Source organism: Meriones unguiculatus, chromosome 19 (genome assembly GCF_030254825.1).
Source record: "Meriones unguiculatus strain TT.TT164.6M chromosome 19, Bangor_MerUng_6.1, whole genome shotgun sequence".
In the NCBI taxonomy this organism is placed as follows: Eukaryota; Metazoa; Chordata; class Mammalia; order Rodentia; family Muridae; genus Meriones; species Meriones unguiculatus.
The window spans coordinates 33,507,051-33,528,210 of NC_083366.1; positions in this window are offsets into that span (position 1 = coordinate 33,507,051).

A 21,160-nucleotide genomic window follows, 5' to 3' on the forward strand; every position below is an offset into this window, starting at 1 on the left:
TTTGGGTGGATTATGTAAATCTCCTTATCTGAAATGGCAAATACACTGATATAATGCCCACTCTAGTGTCTATCCCCTAAAGGACTCTGTGTGTACTTAGGAAATGAACACATTTTTCTCATGAGAAAAAAGAATTTTTGACACTAGGAGCTAGAATAAGGTCATCTTGTAGCTTCATTGTTTCTTATGTAATATTAATAATAAATGGAATTTTTCTTTTTTGTCAATAAAAGAACCCTTACTTTAATAAAATATATAAATAACTTCAAAAGCACGCAATTCAAATTGGATTAATCTTGAAGTGTAGTCCAATGAGAATGAACACTAAACATTTTAAGTTCTGCACCAAATAGTAAAATACACGGAGGCCTTTGGGAGCTTTTTACTGATTTACATCAATAAGAAGGACCTGTTTTTGATGTCTTTCAACCCTGTCAGAAGGTGGCCACAAAGCATTGTCCTCTTTTGCTCTTTTGTAATTTTATTGTTGTCAATAATTTCTTCAGTTCTTCCATACACTCTTCTGGAGGTAGGCCTCTTTTCTGATTCATCACATCATTTTATAATTGCTGTTGGCATACCTAAGCTTTCCAAATTGTACAAATGGGGGAAAACTTGAACACCATATAACTGTTACTGTCTTGTTGGGGGTTATGATAATACCACCGTGATAATCATAGGGTAAATAATAATATTATGTAGCCCAAGGCAACCACATTTTTCTCTTTACTACAACAGTATCTATGATAGAACAAGGCTTTTGCTAGGTCCCTGGAGATTTAAGCAGACATTAGTCTGCTTACTATATCACTATTCTCTCCCCACAAGTTACTGTTTGCTGCATGAGGTGTCAAAAGGTGACCTCACTACTTTGCTTAATTTTAGATTTAGAGATGTTTTAGAACGAGAAAGAAGGGCTTTCAGCGCTAAGCCCCAAAATTCTTACCCAAACCAAGAAAGTCACAGACAAGTCAAGACAATTGATCATGCTAAGTATATAGCTGGCACATAAAGTATTTTAAACAACACACAGCAAACAGTGTATTCCAGAGCAGTGAAGAAACAGAGTATCTGGGCATCAAATGGGCATTTTAGAGGCTTAGCCCAGTTGTCAGAACAGGTGCAGCCACCCAGGAAGGAATTTTAGACACAATCTGAGGCTGTTGTTAAACAGCCTAATTTCTCTCATGCTTATGAGCTTTGAGACCAGCAGCAATTGCCCACCCATTCTTAGGGTTTGGAGTCTGTTTTGGAACCTACAAAACCTTCTTTTGACAGTGTCTCAGAAATCACACACACTTAACAAAAAATGCAAAGTTCCTGGAGCCGTGGAGCAGCTCATTTTGAAAATGAAACTGGACTTTCTACCAAGAACCAGAAAAAAATGTTGAAAACATGAAACAACAAAAATCTGTGGTGTGTTTGCAAACCCCAAGACTCAAACCCTGATCTAAAGCAGACTGTTTTCTCCTGGCTTCCTCTCCTTCCCTTAATTAAGCTAACTGGAAAGGCAAGACTTTCATCAGAGCACAGTGGCGATCTTCCTCTCCAAATCTCCAGCACGAAACACAGAAACACTCTGCTGTGGAATTGAATTTGAGATATTAGAGAAAAATGATCACCAGCTCAATGCTGTCACTGTTCTCTGTTTATTTTTCTTTCTTTCGTGTCTGATGTCAGGGAGAGAATAATTTCATCTGCTGGAAATCTGAGCATGTTTGCATTTTGAGATAATTAGAATTAATGTTTGAGGGCCAAATAGCACGGAGCCGTCCCTATGCCTCTCATTCGTAAAGCATTTTGTGATGGCTTCTCCTTCACTTGGGACTCTGGCCGGCTGCCACAGACCACCTAGATCCAAGCAGCAAAGTTTCTTTTTCTAGAAGAGAAATTTATACATTGGAGTTTAGTAAATATGGCATAAGTTAAGCAGAGTTCTGGAAATTCCTTTATCTGTTTGGGTTTTTCCATGTGTATTTCTTCCTTTTGCTGCCTGGATGGCGGGGCTCTCAGCAACATAGCAGTGAACCTGCAGCTCACAGCTGTTGTAAAGGCAAATCCAACAGAGAGAAGAACAGCAATGAATTTTCTTGAAGGCAGGCTGAACCCCGGGAACTTGGTTCTGAGACATCATCTGTGAGACTCTTCAGGGAGAGGACCCAGACACCATGGTTGTTAGTTATGGGCCAGGTGATAGTTGACAGGATGTTTGACTTCCCTGTAAACTCTTTGGCCAACTGAACACACAGTCTTTGTGATTCACGCATATGAATCTCTTGCTTAAAAACTTTCAGTAACCTCTCATTACCCACAGAGTGAAACCAAAGCCCCTGAATCGCTTGGCATGAGACCGATGGCTTTTCTGGAACTGGGTCATCATTAGCTGTCCAGCTTTTGTTTCTGCTGTCTAGTTCACGTGCAACAGATACTGAATGCCTTGCAGTTTCCCCAACACATGCTTCTATTTCAAGAACATATATTCCCATCCCCCCAGAAAGCCCTATTTATATTCATGCATGACCTGGATCTTTGTGTCTTGTAGGTGCTCTTTTAAAATGTTTCATAAACTTTATTATATGAATCAAATTACAAAAAATACACATATAACACACCAAAATTAACCAGACCCAAAGTTGATATACTCAGAACTTCCATGCACACAGACAATAGGCATTTGGAATGAAAGCTGTGGTGCTTCCCATTAAATTTAATACTTTCAGTATTGAATATATTTTAATCAGTTGTCCACTTTCAGAAACAAAATCCCATGACAAAGTTAGAACCAGAAAAACAATTAGCTTTATATCCTCGTTCATTACTTCCTTCTCTTTTTTTTCATGTTCTACTGTAGGTACTCACTCTATCTGTTGAACAAATGAACTTCAAAACTCAATGAAGGTAATCCATACCTATAGATGGAATGAGGACTGCATCCTCTGTGCTCTCACATTCTTGGCTCACAGTTTACCCCTTGGTTAACAAGCAGGTATGAGATTGCCTCTGAAGATTAAGTGAGAGTTTAGGCCCTAAACTTAAGGGAGATGATTTTGTCACCTTTGTAAGGTATTCTTGGTGTCTGGACTAGCTATTAGGTAGAGATCAGGAGCTGTCAAATATTCTACAATGCATGTGGCAGGTTCTACAATAAATATACAGTTCAAGAGTTTAATAAGGCTCATTGTGGAAAAATTGCTTAGCAGAACTATTCTTTTAGGATAGCCATACTGAGGTGTGTTTGTCTCCTCTGCTGCATCCAAAGTGGCTTGATGTCAGGGCCTGTATCACCATTACATTCCCATTGATCAGTAAAATGTCTGGTATTTCTGAAGTGCTCAGTAAATGTTGCATGAAATGAATGGTGGAGAAGGGTCTTTAAATGTGTTGAAGATAGTCTGAGTAATCATCCTCCAAGCAATTATAAAAGTGAAGATATGGCTTGTTTCTTTCTGTGTGTAGCAACCTGAAGGAAGTGGCCCAGTTTCAAGGAATGGACTCTCCAGCTTTTCTATATCTTAGGGATTTCATTCTGACTAGTCACAATGCCACTAGCAGCACCATGTTGGGAAGTCTCTTCTCCTTGGGAAAAGTAGCTTCTATAAACTGCCTTTTCTCAAACCCCAAATTTACACTGAAGGTTGGCATTCTGTTTTCATGCCAACTCTCAAAAACATGGTCTATTTGTAATTGGTCTTAGCTACAGCATTTTGGAATGCTCCATAAATAGGTTCCATTGGGGAGCTTTGGGAAGTGCTATTTTGATACTTCCTCTATGACTACTTGGACCCCAGCCATTTGTCAAGGGAACCATTTGAAAAGGCAACTCAGAATCTTACCCACATGGTCTCAGCACCTCTTTCTTCTTGCTGATAGTATTAGTCTAAAATTGGCCTGGTTCTCACTTTACCCATCCCTCTCACTAAATAACTAGATATTGTTTAGAATAAGAACACAAAGCACAATGGGTTGACTGGGAAGCTGGTGTTTCTCGGAAGTATTAGCAAGAACCTCCCCCTTGCATTGTAATTCCTCCATAGATTGTACTTTGCTTGGAAACACTGAAAGCTAGTTATGGTCAGAATTAGTGTTTGTCAAAATGAAACCGCGAGGGGTGTGATTTTCATTTAAATTTGTCCTCCCCAGAGCAATTGGGACTTTTAGGAAGAACTGTCCTTCACTGCTTCATATTGAGGGTGAGATTTATCCTTACTAACCAAACAAAAGCATGCACAATTCTGCATAGATTCCCATGAGAATTAAGCTTATTCCGCATGGGTAACATTTTCTATCTTTTCCTGAGAGAGTTTTACTCAGTAGTTTTGGTGAACTATGAATTTGTTACATTGACATTTATATAGTTTATATATCTGGCTTAATGAAATAATTTTCAAAGCTTAATGAGCATGTTTCACAATAGTTCTTTGTTTTTTTTTTTTTTAATTAACAAATAATCATTACATACTATGTTGTGCAAATAACAGATGACAATTCAGAGAAACATGACTCTTGAAATAGACCTTATGGCTAAGAAGCTTCCCTAGGGACCAGTAAATCCCAAGGGAATGAATGAAGGCAAAAGATACACTTGGGCCATGACAGTGGCTGACTGACAGATGTTAATGAGGTGGTAGAGAAGGTTAAAAGAATGTAGGTGTGGGCTGAAATTCTTACAGTTTCATCAAAAAATAGACTGCATGATTTATTTACTTTTTGCATACTCTTCCAGACCTTTATGGTGTTTTTTTTTTTTTTCCTTTGAGTGTGTTTATTGTGTGTCTTCTCTTTCTGATATCATCAGCCTCTGGGAACTAGAGCTCTTGGTCACTCTCTGTGTGACCAAGCAGTTTCAAAGCAGTTAACACAGTGTCGGTCGCTGAGGAGACTTGAGTAAAAAGGCTTAATGAGAAGGAAGTGGCAACCATTTATGGAGTCACTTTCGTATATGCGCTGAGCAAAAGCGCCCAATGCGATGAGAGCCAGAGGTGGTGCAGGGCCACTGAGAAGCAGCAGCTTTGGGTGTAACCGAACGCCTGCATTCATCTCGTGACAGCTGTGGATGCCTACACAGGAGCTGCTCAATATCAAGCCAGAGGACATTCCAGCATGGATGGGGGAGGAGCTCACAAGTCTCCACCCACTACATGAGAGCTACTGGCAGTTTTATGGCTGCCGGGAGAGACACAGTTTTCTTCAAAGGTCGGCTCATGGGAGACACAAGACCATGTTCTAGAGGTGGGAGGCCGGACACCATGAGCATGCGGACAACACTAACTGCCGCTCAGTGTGCTATAAAAATTAAAAGAAAATGAACGGGACATGGTGTTGGGGGAAAGATGTGGCAGAGTTTCCAGGAAGAGTTGGAGTCAGAGAAGTGTGTGTGTGTGTGTGTGTGTGTGTGTGTGTGTGTGTGTGATCTAAGTACATATTGTGTAATACATGAAATTATCAGAGATTAAACACAAAGAACAAGCTAGACACGATGAGTGTACTGTATTTGTGTCAAAGAGGGGGCTCACTCACTTGCAGATCTTGCAATTTGATGCAACACCATTCTCCATTTTGTTTCATTTTCGTGCTACACAAAAGTCTAATTGCTTTTATCTTCCCCTGGGATTATTAAGGAGGAGAAGTTGACCCATGCACCTATTTAATATGGTTTATTTGATTTTATTTTCCCATTCACATCCTTGGATGAATAAACTTAAAATAATTAAAAAGCCACATTTAAATAAAATCAAATCCTGTAAGTGCCTTCATCTTCTTCATGGCCTAATTCACAACTTCTTTAGAGTCTGGAATTTACTTCGGGGCAAGTACAAATATTTTGTACTTAATTGCAGTCTGTAGTTCAGTATCATTATTCATGTTCATAAACTGCATTGATTTTACCCATAAATTTTACTTGTCTAATTCACTAGTTACTGAGGAGGATAAAGTGGTGGCATCTTAATCTAGGAAAAACATCCCAAATGCTCTTGCACACGTTTTGCATTTGGTATAACCTAAAACACATTTTTTTTAAACAAAGCTTTTCCCCTTAACTCTTAAGCCCCTGAGTATTTCAGTGGAAACCCAAAACTTTTTATCTGGATTCATTTACACTCTCATTTACTCATCAGCTTGGTGTTTTGTAAGAGATATTTAATATTCTCCAAGAGCCTTTTTTTTCTTTTCCCCTGCACATTTCAAAGTTTTTCCTGTAGGAAAAACTCTGTGTTCCAGGCCATAAATTGAGTCTGAATCCAGAAAACAGGAGTTGTGGGAAGCCATAAATTCCAAATGAGCAACAAGTGGTACTGATCTTAACTCCTCATTATAAGTACAGTGTGGTCACTTGAAACAAGGCCTCGCTTCTCGAGTAAAGCAGGCTTTTCAAATTGGTGACATAGTTTTGCATGAGGAAAGTGGATCCTTGCTCTCACGGTGTTGGCTGAGGACAGTTTCTTTGTCAACAAGCAGGTGTCACTACCAGGGAGTCCTCTGGGAGTAATCTGCTTCCCACAGAGCAACATTCTTCTTCTAGAAGCCAAAGATCAAGGAGTTGTCTGTGGCCTAAGGGCCTCCCAACCCCACACCACTGGGCTGGCCCAGCAACCAGAGTTCCCTCCCCAATGAATTCATGGAGGAATTAACTAATGGGCTGAAGTTAGTTTTATTCTAAGTCAATGCCACTGAGATATTTGAAAAGGAAATGTGTTGGAAGGATACCAAAACCATCCTTAGAATTTTAGAAGAAAGTGGAAAATCCAGCGTCTTGAGGTACATGGCTAAAGGGCTGCTGTGATCCCTGGGGCTGTGAGTTAAGTCTGAAGAAATTGAGCACACAACCAGACAGGCAGTTGTAAGCTAGTCAATCTTGATTAACCTGCTTTTATTCTTTTCTTCAGTAGAGAGATCAAGGCCGGCCTATTTTTGTTATTTAAAATTTTTTCTTAATTCTTCAATTATTTGTGATGGTGTTGACCACCTCGTTATTACTTAGAGGTTTCATATTTAAAAACCAACACTGTATTCTGTATATAGTCTTGTTTATGGTGTCTCCTGAAACTATGGGTTTCTAAAATGATTTACAAGGCTTGTAACCTACCCTGGTCATGAGAGTCTGGTCTTGGTTTATAAGAAAGTGAGTCTAAAAATTATCTCCTGACATGAATACTTATGATGGCTAGATTTATTTCTTTTGCAATAAGCACACCTGAATTTTAGAGTAACCTAGCTCCAAACAGATTCATTTTTTTTAAATATTTAGTTTCCAAGTAAAAAATATTTTAAACATTATTTTGATCATTGTGTCTCTCCAAATATATGCAAATGGCATACTTGCTGCTTAATTATATAACAATATAGCAATGATATAATTACTAATTAAAGTCATATGTTTAATCTTTCTAAAATCTAATAAGACATATAGATAATATGTTGAAAAGGCAACGCTTATCTAGTGGGGAAACCTGACGTACTTTACGTTTGGTGATTTTCTTTTTGGGTTTTCAGATGGCCACGTAAAGTGGAAGGGTCAGATAAAACTGAGCCCAGGCCTCTCAGAAACCTTATCCTATGTCTGAGAAGCAGATCTATTTCAGGGCCGTAAATCAAACGTAGTCTCACTGACTGCGGCTCCTCTCCCTGGGCTGTCTGCTAGTGTGCTTGCCAACATGAACCCAAACTGCTCAGGTTGGGATGTCATCACAACATTTATTAAGCTTAAAAATCTTCGCAGAGAGGAAAGTCACTATGGTATTTCTTTCTCCCTCCCCCTCCCCCGCTTGCTGATTTTACTGCATCGAAGAAAATCCTGTAAACAGAGCTTTCTTTAATCATCTGCCAAACACACGGGTCCAAGGTTTTCTCTCAAAGGGAGGCGGTCTTTTGAGCAGTCTGAAAAGAGACCTTACCTACAAAGGAGCAAAAGCATGCTTCAGTAAGTACCTTCTGCTCACATGATGCACGAGCACTCTGTAATTTTTCTCTGAAGACCATTGTCAGAATGAAATAGGTGTTGGTGAGGACATCGAGGCAATGTAATGCTTAATCTGTGCTCACTACGTTGCCTCATTTGTTTAGATTGATGTGGATCTGAAAGAAATCCAATTGCATCCAAATAAAAATTTGAGCTGGTAAGGCATTAAAATGAGTTCTTAATCAGGTGTGTGTGTGTGTGTGTGTGTGTGTGTGTGTGTGTGTGTGTTTCTTTAAATAAAAGTTTAAGAAGGATACTATTATGACTTAGAAATATTTATAATAAAACAATATAGTGAAAGGCCCTTCAGAGACACATCACTGTCACATCCTAACTTGACAATGACAGCAAGAATCCTGAAAGATGAGATCACTGGATGGTAAGCTTACGTCAGAATCTGATATGATGACGTAATTCTTCTCTAGATCAGTTGGGATTGTGATGATTGTGACCTAAGGATTTATGGAAGCAATTTTCAGACAGTCTCTACTTTGTAAGGTTTGCTTCTTTAAGGAAGAGTTAACATTCCTTCAGAGCATGGAAACCTTCCTAAGGTCTGTTATTCAAGTCTTTTTGAATGAAACACAGCATCAACTCACTGATACACAAAGAAGGCAGAAACAAGTTCAAGAGCAGTGATTCAGAATATACATGGTGTTCTTACTACTTTTCTTTGGCCTTGTCAAATGGCAATGAAAAAGAACTAAAAAAAGAAATCATAATGTTGAAATAAACACTAAAGTGAGAGCACTCTTAATTAGTCTGGCCCTAATTTCAGTATGACTATTGTTTTCACATGAAGAAGAAAGAGAGATGAAGACGACATAATGGGAAGATACTTGGTATGAAAACAGAGACCGATTATTTCCATAGTTGTTAAAATTTTCTATCTATCTATCTATCTATCTATCTATCTATCTATCTATCTATCTATCCATCCATCCATCCATCCATCCATCCATCAATCGATCAATCAATCTATCTATTTATCATTTGTCATTTGTTTTTTATTTATTTTTGAAACAGGATTTCTATGTGTAGTCATGGCAATCCTGGAACTAGCTATGTATACGAAGCTGGCCTTGAACACACAGAGATCCACCTGTCTCTGCCTCTCAAGTGCTGGGATTTACATAGCCTTAAGCCAAGGGATGCCAAGAGTTTCTAGAGAGCCCCAGAAAAGAAAAAGTTTTCTTCCTAGAAGTTTCAAAGAGAGCATGTCCCCACTGATTCCATGATGTCAGGTTTCTGGCCTCAGAGCTGGCCTGAGAGTATGTGTTTTGAGACTCTCCCATTCATGTCAATCTTTATTTTAATTAAAAAATTATTATTATTATTTTTACAATTTATTCATTTTATATCCTGATGGTGGCTCCTTCCATCATCTCTTTCTGGTCCCACCCTCTCTCCCTCTTCCCCTCATCCCCCTTCCCTAGTTCACTAATAGGGGAAGTCTTCCTCTCCTACTATCTGACTTTAGCCTACCAAGTCACATCAGAACTGCCTAGATCCTCTTCCTCTGTTGACTGGCAAGGTTATCCCACCAGGGGGGAAGTGATCAAAGATCAGGCAACTGAATTCATGTCAGAGACAGGCCCTGCTCTCCTTACTAGGGGATCCACACGGAGACTGAGGTACCTATGGGCTATATCTGAACAGGGGTTCTAGGTCTTCTCCTTGCATGGTCCTTGATTGGTGCATCAGTCTTTGCTGGCTCTCCTGGGCCCATATATTTTGGCTTTGTTGGTCTCCTTGTGGATCTCCTGTGTTGTTGCAAATAAAAAATATGAGTGTTGGGCTATATAATGTTTATTATTAACCCCCAAATCATCACAGTGGTATTATTTAACCTACTATCACAAATAATATGACACAGACACTTGTTAGATTTATAATTGGCTTATTTGCCTTGGGCCAGGGAGATATATCATTTACACTATCTCAATATTCATACCCTTTATCTCCCAGCCCCCATTCAATGCCATCCACCTTAGTCCTCCTCAGTTGGACTACCTTTCATCCATAATCCCACTGTACTTGCTTTTATTCTTTATCTGGGCCTTTCCATGCCATCACTGGAGTCCTTTCTCCAGTCTCACATGGTTCCTTCTCCAATCTAACCCATCATGGCATCCTCCTTTCTCCTCTCTTCCCTTCTGTGTGTCTCCCCTGATTCTGTTTTCTCTGTGCTTGTGTGGGAACCTTAGCCACGCCTACCCCATTCTGCCCTGCCTAGGGATAGGCCATTTTATTAGCTAATCAGGTAGGTTTATGCAACACAGATAAGTGTACCCGTATCTTGAGGGCTAATAACATGCGTCAGACCAACCCCCAACACTTTTATTCCCTCAGAGTCATTCTATTCCCAGGCCCCTTCCTCCATAAGACTTCCTGAACTCTGCCCAAAGTTTGGCTGTGAGTCTCTGCATCTGCTTTGATCCCCTGCTGGGTGGAACCTTTCAGAGGACATCTGTGGTGATCAACCTGACTGAGGTAACCCAGAACCAGAAAGACACTCACAGAACTTATACTCACTTATAAGCAGATTTTAGCCATATAATATACTAAACGTACTGAAATCTACAGATCTAAAGAAGCTAAAGAGCAAGGAGGACCTAGGGAGGATGCTTAAATCTCATTCAGAAGTTAAACAGGATAGAAACTGGAAGCAGCGGAAGAGAGAGAACAGGACGGGAGCCTGTCATGGCAATCTTTTAGGACAACCTCACAGACACGTCTGACGATCATCAGTGATGTCAGCAGCGCTGCAGGCCTGTGTGCTGCAGCAGTTAGACCAGGATTCTCTGAGTCCAGCCTAAGTGTAGGGATTAGATTTCTGCCATCCATCCTATCCTTAGGCTCTCTCTGGGGTCTGACGAATTCCTATTTCTAATGAGGCATTCAGCTACAAATTCCAGGAAACCTTGGAGAAATATCATCGGTGAGAAATTCACAGCAACAGGGGATAGATTTCAGGCCAGAGTACTTGTAGTTAATTGGCCTGGTGCATATACAAGTGTGTTTTAGGATTTAAGACTTCCCTACGTGAGCTTCCCCACAGGCCTCATTCTACAGTGAATGCATGTGTGTTCTGCTGTGCAAAGTAGGTCTCTGTTCACTGGAGTACACTTTGCTCCTACATGGTTTTCAGGTTAATATTGGTTCAAGAACGGATGCTCGTGTGCTCTGACTTAGGAAAGTGTGATGTATTTGGCTTCGTTTACCTGATGTTGGAATGCAGATATATGTATATTAAAATATAAAATAAATCACCTCTGGACTTATGGACACATAAATATATAAATAGTAGTTTACCAGTATATTTCTTCTTACTCTTCATTACCTTTCATACTCTATTAATAGATTTATGGCAATTATTCTTCTATTGGAGCCTTTAAGTCTCCAATCATTCAAAATGTCCTTTCAATAAACAAAGCTGTGTATAGCTGAGTGGGTATAGAGAATTTCATAATGAGGGCAAGATTTTCTGGAGTTTTTTTTTTTGTGTATGTGTGTTTGATGATGATGTTTCTGTAAAGGACAAACACAAATACACATGTGAAGATAAACATGTTCACTTTAAAGATAAAATGTAAGGGGAATATGATTATGAAAATGAAAGATCAATTAACTTTTCCCAAAGAGGCCTATTTGCCTTCAGGGGATGCTGATCCTAGGAAGTGATCTGATGATGGGGAGGAGGCCTGCCTGTGATGCTCAGGCCGCAAGCTCACATTGTACATTCTCTTCTGGTTCCTTACCATGTCTGTTAGCCATGACCTCTGGCTGTGTCACCCCCAGTGAAGTTTTGATACCTCAGTCGGAATTTAGGGCTTTCCACAGTCCTATTTCCATTTATTGATTCTCCTCTTTCATCCTCTGCTTCATCTACACAGTATTTTCTAGGACTTTGCCTTCATTGAGGCATGATTTTCAACTTCTATCTCTTCCCTTCCTGGTGCTATGGTTTCCAAATCTACCTTGGCACCACCTCCTTCAGAAGGTCTTCTTTCAAGTAGCATCTGTATTCATTTTGGCAGATTCACCGTGCATTTCTGTCCCTGCCTTGTGATTTGTGCTGAAAGACTGAGTCTATCATATTTTCAAAATTACTGCTCTCTTTGCAACCATACTTGTTCCTGTGGTCTTTCCAGGGTATTTACTAGCAATAGAAGTGGCTAGAGGAACGTAAGAGAAGTGATGTGTCAGTTCTGTGAAGAAACTATTTTGCATTGTTCCACATGGCACTGCCATGACCTCAGACAGCCCATCATGGCCTTTCCTTTAAGCTGCTTCCAGGAAGGAACCAGAGCATGGAGCAGGAGTGTAGCTGACCACGAAGGACTGTGACTGCTTCCAGAAACCTGTGGTTGTGTTATCAAGCGTAGTCTGTCATGAGATGATTTATACAATGGTTCTTGCAGTCAGCCATAAATTATCACTAATTGCATATGTGGTGGTTTCTCTTCCTCTTTAGGATATGAGTTTCCTACAGAATCTACAATGTGTTGGTCTTTGAATTTAATCACAGTTTTCTTGTTAAATATTTATTTTTTGGTATGGTGAGTGGGAACATGATTTCAGGAAGGGTACCAGTATAAAAGCCAAGAGGAGGACATGTTGTGATGGTGATAGAAGAAGCAGTTGCTCATTTTCTAGCTACAGCCTGGCCTGACTCTTTTCCTTTAATAGCTTTCTATCCTGCTGAGTTGCATTATGAGCCAGTGAGAAATGTCTCTCTCTTTTTTTTTCTTTTCTTTTTAATCTGAAGCTGGGTTTAAAAGATAAAATGCACAGTATATTAGTTTAGGATGGTTGCCTTTATAAAGGGAATGGTAGTTAACCTTAGCTGTCAGCTTGATTGTCTTGGAATCAACAAAGAGGCACTTTTCTGGTTAGGTCTTTAAGGATGTTTCTAGAAAGGATTAACTGACAGAAGGGAAGATATCCAAGAAGGAAGGGGAACTTCTGATGGTGGTCTGGATATAAGTAGGTGGTAGGGGAAGAAGGCATATTGCTTTAGCCTGCACATTTTTACTCCTTGCTGATTAATGCATATACCCCCTTGCTCCCGCTGCTGCTGCCTCTATTCCTGGCTGCCACTGGGACCCAGTTTATTTGGTTTTCTAAGATGGACTAAAAAACACAGCTCTGTAGAAGTGCTCTGGGCTTTCAGTGCCAAACTGAGACTGATGAGGCATCTCAGTTCTTGGATTCACTCGGCCTTTCCAGTGTGCAGATGTTGCTAGATGACCGATGCCATGGTATCACAAGACTGTGATACCAAAGGTGCTTCTAGAGAAACAGACTTGCTTCTATATTCAGTTTAGCTGTGTCTGCATCTGGTTCTCCAATTTGACAGCACTTAGAGTTATGAAAGACTTTTGTGGTAGCATATAGAACTCTGATAATATATAAAGGAAACTATTTAAATAACTATGCAAGATAAGTGTGTTTTATACTCTCCATTCTTGTAAGGAGCAAGAAACTTAGTAACTTCATATTAAAACTTCTGAACATTTATGGTTAAGTAAGGATTTTATGGATGCTGTCTGGTTACTTCTAGCATCTCTGGATAATGCAATAAAGGAAAATTGTGGGCTTGGAGATGAAATTTCTCCGTCACAGAGATGTACAATCTTACTTTCAATTAATTTTTGATAATTTTATACAATGTGTTTTAACCATATTACCCCCCCGCCCCCATTCCTCCTAGAATATTTTTCTGCCCGTGAGTCCATTTTGTACTGGTATTATACTATAGGTTATGTGGTGACCACTTGGAGTAGGATCCATCTACCTGGGCCACGCCCTTAAAGAAAACTTCACTCTCTTAGAAGCTGCTGATCATCAGTAGTTCCTCAGCTAGGTATGAGACTCCACGCTCACCTCACTTCTCCATGCTGAAATTGTTTTTTCTGACTTGAGCTTGCATAGTCTTGCAAATAGGTTGTCACGACCCCCGTGAGTTCATATGTACAAGTGCCCAGCTGTGTCTAAGAAAAAAAAAAGTACTTCTTACACTCATCCACTGTCTCTGGCTATAGCAACTTTTATGTCCTTTCTTCTGAAATGAGCCCTGAGACTTGGGAAGAGGGTGCAATTTTGGTTTGAATATTACATGGTCTCTTGTTTTCTGTACTTTGAGCAGTTGTGGGTCTCTATGTTAATCACTACCTACTGCAGAAAGAAGCTTCCTGATTGGGGACTGAGATATGCACTAAACTCTGGGTATAGCAACAAGTCCTTAGGAGTCAATTTAATACCTTGACAATTAACAGAGCAAAAGTAAGAGAGTCTCCCTCAGGGCCCATGACCTGTCTAGCCACAGGTTCTTGGACCTGATAACAGTGCCAGATATGACCTTTATTTTTTGAAGCAAGTCTTAAATTCAATAAGAAAGTGGTTATTTACACAAATAACATTCATGCCACTATTACATCACTGGGTATACGTTACCTGGCCAATTGTTATTATAGCTTACAGGGGTTATAGATGAGTAAGTTTGATTACTTTTATCCTCTGGTAGTATGCATAGGACTTTCCAGCAGTATGAAAGCTAAGCAAAGGGGATGAAACTTCTAGGCCAGTACCAACTTGATTTCTCCATATATCCCAAGTATGTGGTATATTCAGAAATAGGGCCATATTCTGTAGGGTTACCAAAATCACATTCTGGAGGGTTACTGAAAGCATTGGCAAAAACTTGTAATGTTTGAGGATCCATGGAAATTCACTTGCCATTTGTATTTCATCATTCTTTGTTTAATTTGTTTAAACTCTTTGTTTAATTCTATGTCACATGTTTTAGCTATTTTTTTCCCCTGGATGTTAACTTTTTTGAGTTCTTTATATGTTCTAGATACTAACTCTCTTGCAGATGGATAGCTGGTAAAGATTGTCTTCCATTCTGCAGGTCAGCTTTTCACTTGAATGATGATGTCCTTGATATAAAGCTATTTTTAGTTTTACAAAGTTACATTTATCAATCGTTGGTCTGAATTCTGAGCCACTGAGGTTCTGTTCATAAAAATCTCTTCTTATCCAAGAAGTTCATACAAATTACTTACTTTCTTCTCTATCAACTTCAAGGTATCAGGGCTTCTAGTGAGATCCTTGATCCATTTGGTTATGTACTGGGTGAGAGATAAATAATTATTTTCAGTTTTCTTCATGTAGGTATCTAGTATGATGAACATCATTTAGAGAAGAAAAACTGTATTTGATTCAGTGTGTACTATTAATCTTTTGGTCAATAAACATTTGGCTATAGGAGTGTGGAATTATATGAGAGTCCTCATTCTATTTAATTTGCCAATATATCTGGTTTTCTGTCAGCATCATGCTATTTTTATTACTATATCTCTGTACTACTACTTGAAATCAGGGGTGATGATACTACCAGCAGTTTTTTGTTCTTGTTCTTTGGGATTATTTGGGCTTTCTTAGGCCATTTGTGTTTCCATATGAGATTATCTTTCCAGTTTCTGTAAAACATTCTATTGGAATTTTAATGGGAATAGGATTGAATGTGTATATTACTTTTGAAAGTATAGACTTTTCACAGCATCAGTTTTATCAGTCCATGAACTAGGAAAATATGTCTATTTTTGGATTTTTACTCAATTTCTTTCTTTGGTTCTTTTAAGTTTTTATTGTACAGGTTTTCACTTCCTTGATTACATTTGTTCTATATTATTTTATTGTTAAAATAATAAATAATAAACAATATTATTTATTGTGAAAGCTATTGTTTCCTTGTTTTATTCTCAGTGTACCATTTTTATACATGAAGGCTTTTTTTAATGGAAATTCTTTTGAGTTTTTCTCCATTTAGGATAATGTTGGGTATGGGCATACTGTAAACTGAGGTATGTCTCCTGTGTCAATTTCTAGATTCTCTAGGACTTTTATAATGAAGAAATGTTGAAGTTTTCAATGGTCTTTTTTACATCTAACAAAATGATCATTTGGTTTCTGTCATTGAGTCTATTGTGTGATGGATTATTGACTTACATGATTTTGATTTACATATGTCGAACCATTCCTGCATCGCTGGAATGAAGCCAACTTGATTGTGGTAAGTAATGTATTTTATGCATTCTTTTTTAATTAAATTTTTATTTCTTACATTAATTACATTTATTCACTTTGTATCCAAGCTGTAGCCCCCTCCCTCATTCCCTCTCAATCCAACACTCTCTTCCTCATCTCTTCCCTGCCCCTTTCCAAGTCCAAGAATAGGGGAGGAGGCCCTCCCCTATTCTTCCATTTGACCCTAGCTTATCAGGTCTCATCAGGACTGGTTGCAATGTCCTCCTCTGTGGCCTGGCAAGGCTGTTCTTCCCTCAGGGTGGGGTTTATAAGTATTTTGTTGAAAATTTATTTTGTATTTATGTTCTTCAGAAAGCCTATGATTTTCTTTTTTGTTGGATCTTGTCTAATTGGGCATCAAGGTAAAACTGACCTTGTTGAAAGAACTTGACTATGATTTTTTTAAAAAAACATTTCTGTTTTATAGAATAGTTTTATGAGTATTGGTGTTAATTCTTTGAAGGTCTGGTGGAATTCTGTGCTGAATCTATCTATCCCTGTGCTTTTTTCTGCGGGGGGTGGGATTTTTTTTTTTTTAAATTACTGCTTCTATCACATTGGGCAATTTGGATTTATTTAAAAATTTTATTTTAACTTGATTTAATATTGTTGGGGCATATATCTATATATTTATTTATTCTTTTTATATTTCTTCAGTTTGGGGGAACATAGCTTTTTAAAATATATCCTTATGATTCTCTGAATTCCTCAGTTTTTGTTGTGATATCTTCTTTTTATCTTTAGTTTTATTAATTAAGATTCTCACTTTCTTTTGGCTCTGTATGCTATTTTATATGCTTTTATTTATACCATTTTATATGCTTTTACTCTAATGTGGTATCTATTGTTGATGGTGAAGTATATTTTCTGGAGACAGTGGAAAGATGATTTGTAATCTTTTCGAATTTCATTGATTAGTCTGTATTTTTATTGGTGAATTATGACTATTAATATCCAAAGTTATTACTGACAGGTGTGTTAATTCCTATTATTTGTTGATTCTGTGTTGATCTCAGATCTTCTTTGATTATTTGTTTTGGTATTGTTCACCTGTTCTCTGTGACTTCTTAGTTATGTGTACTGTTCTCTTCAGATGGAATTTTTCTTAGCACCCTCTGTAGATCTGGATTAATTTGTGTGTGTGTGTATGTGTGTGTGTGTGTGTAGGTTTGGCTGTCTTGGATCTTCCTTTGTAGACCAGGCTGGCCTGGAATTCACAGAGATCCACCTGCCTTTGCCTCCTGAATGCTGGGATTAAAGACCTGTGCCACCCTCCCCTCCCCCATCATGTATTTCTTTAATCCAGCCATTCTCAGCCTGTGGGTTGTGACTCCTTTGGCAAAACTCTATCTCTAAAATTGTTTACATTGCAATTCATAAAGTTACAAAATCACAGTTATAAGGTAGCAATGAAAATAATCTTATAGTTGAGGTCACCACAACTTGGTGAACAGCATTAAAGGTTGCAGCATTCAGAAGGTTGAGAACCGCTGCACTTGTTTTTTCTTTTTTTAAATCATGAAACACTTTTTCCCTTCAATTTTAATACATGGTTTTGCTGGGAATTTATTTAGCTAACACCTCAGTATCATTGTTCATCATTGAAAGAGGTCAGGACAGGAACTGACCCAGGGCAGGAACCTGGAGGCAGGAGCTGATGCAGAGGCCATGGAGGAGTGCTGCTTACTAGCTTGCTCCTAATAGCTTGTTCAGCCTGCTTTCTTAAAGACCCCAGGACCATTGGCTGAGGAATGGCACCACTCACAAGGGGCTGAGTCCTCCCCCACCAAGCACTAATTAGGAAAATGCTTTACAGGCTTGTCTACAACCTGATCTTAATTGTGGGTCCCTCCTTGCAGATGATCAAAGCTGTATCAAGTTAACAAAAAATTATTCAGCATAGAGACATTACAGAGGTTATAAATCCCAGGTTTTCTAGTTATCTATAGACCCTTTCTCATTTTTGTCAGAGTAGTAACATGTCCACTATTGGTTACTAAAATGGATTTTTCTTTCATGACATTCTTTTTGGCAAAAGAGGAAAATTGTATATACAAATGGATATTAGTAGAAAAAGTCATATGTAATATAAGTGTGGTAATCCTCTAACAATATGGCTGATGGTAAACCTTATAGGCATTTTGAATTTGACCTCTAACAGTATATCAGCAGCATTTTAAGTAGTCTATTGCCAAACATTTAGCCTCTATGGCTGTCTGCTTGTGAAGAGTTAAGACTTTTATAATGCAGCTGAAGTTGTAGGGTGTTCAACATGCATGAGGCTCTGGGTTTAATCCCTAGCTTTTAATAATTGAATAGACAAGAATGTATTATTCAGAATCTATTATCTCTCCATTACCTAGGATTAATCAAAAAAAATTTACCTGAAATTTTCATATAGGGGCCATTGAGGGCAGCATTCTTAAATAATTACCAAAAAGGAGCAAGGGATAATAAAAACTTTCAGTTATATAACATAAGATCTAAATAAAAGAAACATAATCAAAAATTTTTTTAAGATCTAAATAAAAGAAACATAGTCAAATTCATGACAAAATTTGGGCTTACAGCATGGAGAAAGCACCCTTGAGGAGGCAGTGGAAAAGTATGAAGCTTGGAGATGGGGACTTGGGCCACCATGGGTGCCCCGTGGTATAGTCATATTGAGAGCTGAGGAGTTTAGCGATTTACTGAGTGAGCCAGGCAACAAAGCCAAGTTGTTTTTGTCCAAAGAAGGGGACTGGATCAACAACAGTGGTGTTCTCACCCTTTTTGCAAGTATTTGCTTGTCTTGACTTTCTGATTTCCTTCTCCAGTGCCACAATGGGGAAGACTGATAAGAATGTTTTTCTAAAACCTTAGACAAAAGCATTATCTGAATTTCAATAGAGTGATGTAATTTCAATGCTCATTTTAACAGTGACTTGGATCAACACAGAAAGACTCAAATACAATGCAGCCATGGATTTCTTCCTTCTTTGTTTTCACAGTAGCGGAAGTGAAACACGTCTTCTCCCACCTCCTCTGCATCCATCAATTCTTGTCATCCCTCTGTGATACCTTCATCAGAGCAATCTTAATTCTTGTTTTTATATTCTCAGCCACTCTTCGCTTTTTGCTTTTGATCGTGGAAAAAGAAGGAGTAAGAGCTTCATGGGGTGGAAAAATGGAAGAGATTCTGAGTTACTGTTAACCCTCTAGAACACAGATGGATTCTCTTTCTGACCATGAAAGGAGTCCTACTATTTTACACATTAAAGTGCATGAAGATTGCAAATTCATCACGCTTGTGTCACAGCAGTAGAACATCACGACTCCACCCTTTCTTTAGAGAGGACACTACACTAGACAAGCACAGGTGTCATTACTTGACACACGCATGTGTGATTTACAGTTCCAGCATCTGGTACATTTCTCACATTTAGGTGCTCAGCCTTGTCACTTCCACACCAATTTCCAAAGCACCTGCCCTGTGGGTGATGTTGCCGAGACACTGAAGACTCTTTGGTCCAGGAGAAGAGTGCTTATTTCAAGGAACTCAGTGTCACAAAGTGATCCATAAATAGTGTGGTTAGCATAAATGTAAAGCTATGTGACCTTCCTATTAGTTATATGTAGAATGAATGTTTATCCATCCCACTGAAGTCGAAGAAGATGTTGCATGCAAATTTTCTCCATCAAGAGGGCATGCCATTCCAACCTGCAGGAGATTTGAATGGTATGCCACAGACATACAGCTTTTCATATGAGCACAGGGTGCTAGAAGGGACACATGGGAAGTGAAAGGAGAGGGACAATCAGGATCATGAGAGCATTGAATGCAAGGAAGACCTTGCAAAAGAGTGTATATTTTGTCCCACATAAGGTGAGAACTCATAACAAATTTCATGCCAGGGAAGACAGGAATCATTTATGTTTCAGGAATCTTTCTTCAAAGGAAATATTTGAAGATAGAGATTGAAGCTGATTTCCTTGTTTTTTTAAAAAAAGAAAAGCCAGGAAAACATTGCAATTATTCAACTGAAAGAAAATTAATTTCAGGGCTTGAATGGGAATGGAGAGTTATCTTCAGTTGGTTCTCTGAGAAGCAGTATCAGAGACTAGGATTTGAGGGTAATTTAGTTGGATGAGCACAGAAATAGGCTAGTAAGCCAGGCAAGTGGCAGAAGGATGAAATCAAGGGCAAATGTGAGACTTATCAGATTGCCATGGTGAGACGGAGACTACATCCCGCTAGGACATTTTTGTGTTGATAGTTGTCCTGTCAAATTAGGCGAGGTGGGTTTATTTATTCCCGAAGTCATCTCATTTATCACCGACTGGAAACCTTCCTAAGGACATTAGCTCCCTAACAGTTGATGCTTGCCCTGTGCAGAAGAGGCCTTGAAGGAAACAGAAGCTCCCAGGCTGAAACTGAGAATTCAGAAGTCCAGAAGCTCTGAGAAACTGAGGGAGGGTGAGTGTTCAGGCCCTACTGGCAGGGTACCAACTTGTTGCCTTAAGTTAGGAGGCAGAATGAATAAATGGTTTATGGTAGAGAGAGAGAATTAGATAAACATTTTTCAACTTCTTGAGAGTAGTGAACAGATAAATATTAATAAAGCTTGACTGAGGGAATTGAAAACAAAAGTGAACTGCAAAGTTCCTTAATCCTTCTGAATTTCAAGTTTTTATTTTTTTAATTTTGAGACTACTTGTGATAAAGAGTTAGTAAAAGGATTAAAGGCAATGTTGGTAGTGTCCAATAAACAAAGCTCTCTAGTATTCAATTAATGATGAATAGACATTTACTGAGTGCTTGTTATGTTTTATTTTAAATATATGTTTTATTTTATCTTTTTTTTTCAGTGAAATTTACAAGAATAGGTACCACTACTATTCTCACTTAACAGGTGAGGAACCTAAAACAGCAGTGAAATAGGGCAATACCAAAGTGGCTACTGTGGCAACCCAATGTATTTGGATGGACAATGATACACAGAATTGCTAAGATCGTGCTGGTTTTTGACTGTTATTTGTGTCCAATTCCTAAGACTGTGCTGATTTGACGATCATGTTCAGTGAATATCTATCTTGCATCAGGCTTTTCTGTGTCAAACATTTTACTCG